The sequence below is a fragment of the Vicia villosa genome, linkage group LG3 (assembly GCF_029867415.1).
Source record: "Vicia villosa cultivar HV-30 ecotype Madison, WI linkage group LG3, Vvil1.0, whole genome shotgun sequence".
NCBI lineage: Eukaryota > Viridiplantae > Streptophyta > Magnoliopsida > Fabales > Fabaceae > Vicia > Vicia villosa.
The window spans coordinates 14,757,551-14,761,623 of record NC_081182.1 but is presented as its reverse complement, the minus strand read 5'-3'; positions in this window follow the sequence as shown (position 1 = coordinate 14,761,623).

Sequence of the window (4,073 nt, the reverse complement as noted above, 5' to 3'; positions counted from 1 at the left end):
CAGCTTAGTGTATTTTGAGTTAAGATTCGGGATATTTTTAGTGTCATGAAAGATAAATAGCATGAAAAGAAATTAACGACAATAATTTAGGATTTAAAAACGGTTTGGTAAAACTGTGTCAAGATTAGTTTTCGTTAGCTTGCTTTTGTATATACTCTGATGATCATGTATATGAACATATCAATGATTAATACAATCATGTATCCTCTCGATACTGTTTATCTCTAAAGCAGTGTCGTGATTGTTATTATATTAACCGTCAGATGATCTCTCATGCCGACAGTTGACATAATAACCTTTAAAGTTTGATACAAGTGATTATCAACTCACAAATCTATCTCTAGAGTTTGATTGTTGATAGATGAATACCCTTTTGGTTAAGATTTGAAACATATCTCTCAATAGTGTATCCAAACAACATATAAACATGAATACAAATATATTCACCATATATTAATCACCAACAAGGTTCATATACAAAAGATCAAACTAAATACATACTCTACAAGCTAACTACCTCTAATCTTGACACATGAGGAGTTTAGCTATCCATAGCTTCAACAACAAACATCAACACAAGACCTCCTAGCATAGAAATTCAAAGATGATGATGATGAAAAATGCTTGAGAAATCTTGAAGATTTATGAGTTTTTCTCTCCTCTTCTCTTGCCCTAGAGTGTATGGTTGGTAAGAATGAAAAAAACAAGATAAGCTCCCCACAAAATATCTCTAAGTGCCTAAAAGTAGTCACTTGAAAAAGTACCCCCGCTTAGCGCCCAGACGGCCGCTAAGCGGACTTCACAAAATATCTGATTCCACGCTGGAGGCCGCTAAGCGGGCTGAGGCCGCTTAGCGGAACTTGCTGAACACAGATTTCCCTTTCGCCCCTGGAAAGCGCGCTTAGTGGCCGCTGAGCGGCCCTTGCTGAACAAAACTTCTTCCCTTGGCCTCCAAACTTGCTCCAAAATGTCTCAATACCTCCTAATACTTCCCAAAATGCATAAAACCTACAAAAAAAACATAAGGAAAGCTTATAAATAATATATTTACTACTAAACTCGGCTTTATTTATTTACACGATTACGAACCGTAATTAAATGGACAAGAATTGAGAAAAGTTATCAAAATACCACAAAAGTTATCAACAATTATCCACATTTTGGATTCTAACATTCATGACAAACTTTTTTTCCAGCTCAAACTCGACTCGTTAAGAATTGGCCGAGTTCAAATTCGAGTTCATCACAAACTTTTTTCAGCTCAAACTCGACTCGTTAAGAATTGACCGAGTTCACGAACATCTCGGTTCAACTCGTTAGATTTATCTTGTTATGTTCAACTCGCTTATTTTACAAACTTAAAAGCAATTTTTTAAAGTATATATATATATATATATATATATATATATATATATATATATATATATATATATATATATATATATATATATATATATATATATATATATATATATGACATTTTAAATTAATATTTTTTAAATAAAAAATATATAAATAAAATAAATGTTATAAGATTGTAATTTATACGATGTTAATTTTATTTGTATAATTATTTGTAGAAATATTTTGCTCACTTGAGAATATAAATTATCAATTAAAACCGTTAGATTAAAAGAAAATATGATACTAAGATTTAGAGAAAATCTTTAAACCTACTCTTAAAGACAATATAATCTATCTCATATAAAATCGAATTGACTCATGAACCTAACGAGTCGAACTATATAGAGTAAGTTTAGCTCATTTAGTTTACGAACTTAATTTTTAACTCATATTCAGCTCATTTGGTTCATGAACCTAGTTCAACGATTTAATTTTTGAATCGAATTTCAAATTATTTTTGAGTTAGTTTAATTCATAATCAATTCTATCGGTGAGAGATTAAATTGAACTCTCACCTTAGATGCTATTACGACTAAAAATATAAATTGACAAATAGTATTAGAAAGAGTTTTTTTTTTTAATAGCATAAATAAAAGTTATAGAAAATTAAATGATAGCAGTATTCTAATTAAAAATTACAAAACTTAAATGACAATTATATCCTAAGATTTGTATATGTTTTAAAAAAGTAAATGTTAGATTTATAGGATATTTGTGTATTTTTTATGGTAATGTATTTTCTAATTGGGCTTTAGGTTAGAATGAAAATCTATTTTCGCAAAATTGGATTTTAATTGGAATGAAATCTATTTTTGGAACTTACTTATCATCCCTCCATTTGTACTTTCTACCCCCTCAAAATTTATTAAAATATTAAATTATTTTTTAAAATGTATGGAAAAAAAACACATTCAATAACTTTTTAAAACTAAAACAGTTGGTATTATAAGTTACATTTTAAGAAATGGAGATTGTTTAAGCTTATAAATAATTGACCTATATCACTTAACAACAAATATTCAACTTGTGAACGTTAAAATATGTTCCAATCTTTGACTCTTTTAAATTTCTTAAACTCAATTCACCTAAATTTTTTAATGTTAACAATTAAAATCAATTTTCAAAATTTTCAGAATATAAATTACATTTTAAATATTTTGATTTTCAAAGGTTCAGCATTAAATTTTATTTTAGAAAATTAAAAAAATGAGAGTTTCAAAATCCAATTTTTTTACTTTTCAAATGTTTGAACTGTTATTATTTTGTTGAAAATTTCGCTTGCTGATCTAGAAATTTTGATCCAGTTTCAGTATTAAAAAAATCAACTTTTTTTTAGTAATAAAAAGAAATCAAATCAACTTTTTTATCCAATCAATAAAATTTAATTTTCTTATGGAAATAATATAAAAGGGATAAATCACATTTAAGGGGTGGTGTATAAATGAAGACTTTTGGATATGATTGTTCAAAAATTCAATAATTGAGCTGTCAAACGGAATCGAACTAAAATTAAAATAATTAAACCGTTAAGTTTGATTAGTGAATCAGACCAAATTGAACAAACAATTTTAAAATCGAACCGAAATTGAACCCGAATTGAAAATAAAAATACTTAAAACAAGCTAATTTTTATTTTATTTTTTGAAAAATAGCTTAACGGTTTGGTTCTTTAATAAACGGTTCAATTTGAGAAAAATTGTCTTCTAACGGTTCGGAATTTCGAAACGGTAAACCAAATCATTGATTTTAGTTCGGTTCAGTTCGAGTGAATTTTTACAATAGTTCGGTCCAGTTCAATTTTCTCACGAACGGCACCACGAACAGTCTTAATCCTGAACACTATCAACGCCCTTATGGCAAAAAAAAAAACTATTTTATCATTTTTTTTTCAAAATTTAAATTGTATAAAAGATTTCTTTGTTAAAACATATTTAATATTTTTCTACCTTTTTGTCACTCATAAATTGTATCTAAGTATATAATATCTCAAATGAAAAGTAAGCATGTAAAACAACAAAATCAATAATAAACTTAATCATAATAATATTAACTTTTTTTAATTATTATTATTATTTAAAAATAAAAAATAAACAGATTATTATTACTCAAATTAAACTAGTGTCTTGCATAAAATGTACAATAGAAAAATATTCATAAGTAAGAATACATGTGTGTGATTAGGGTTTTTTGAGACTTATGTTGTGGTACTATAATTCTTTAATCGCAAAGTCACGGGTCACTCTAATGTTTAGGATTCTAACTGTAAAACCTATGCACCTAGTTCCTGTACATCCTTGTGTGTGTATGGAAACTTTCATGGATTGATCAGGAAGTTCAGACTCAGGTGTTGCAGATAATGCATCCATATCATGGTCAAGGAAATTGGTTTCATAAGGTATCAATGAAAAGTTGGGACTAGATTTTGCAGTATCACTGATGGATCAACATCTTTTTAGATTCTTGTATTGTGATGATAATGATTTTAGGATGATTTTGATTTTTTGAAGAACTTATAATTTGATAGTTTTTAGTTAATTATGTTAGTTAGCAAAGTTGAGTTGTGAGTCATATTTACTTTAAAAATAAATAAGATTACATATCCAACATCACACTCATAATTTCATGTTAACATATTAGACACCTTAAAGAATTAATCCTTCAACGATACA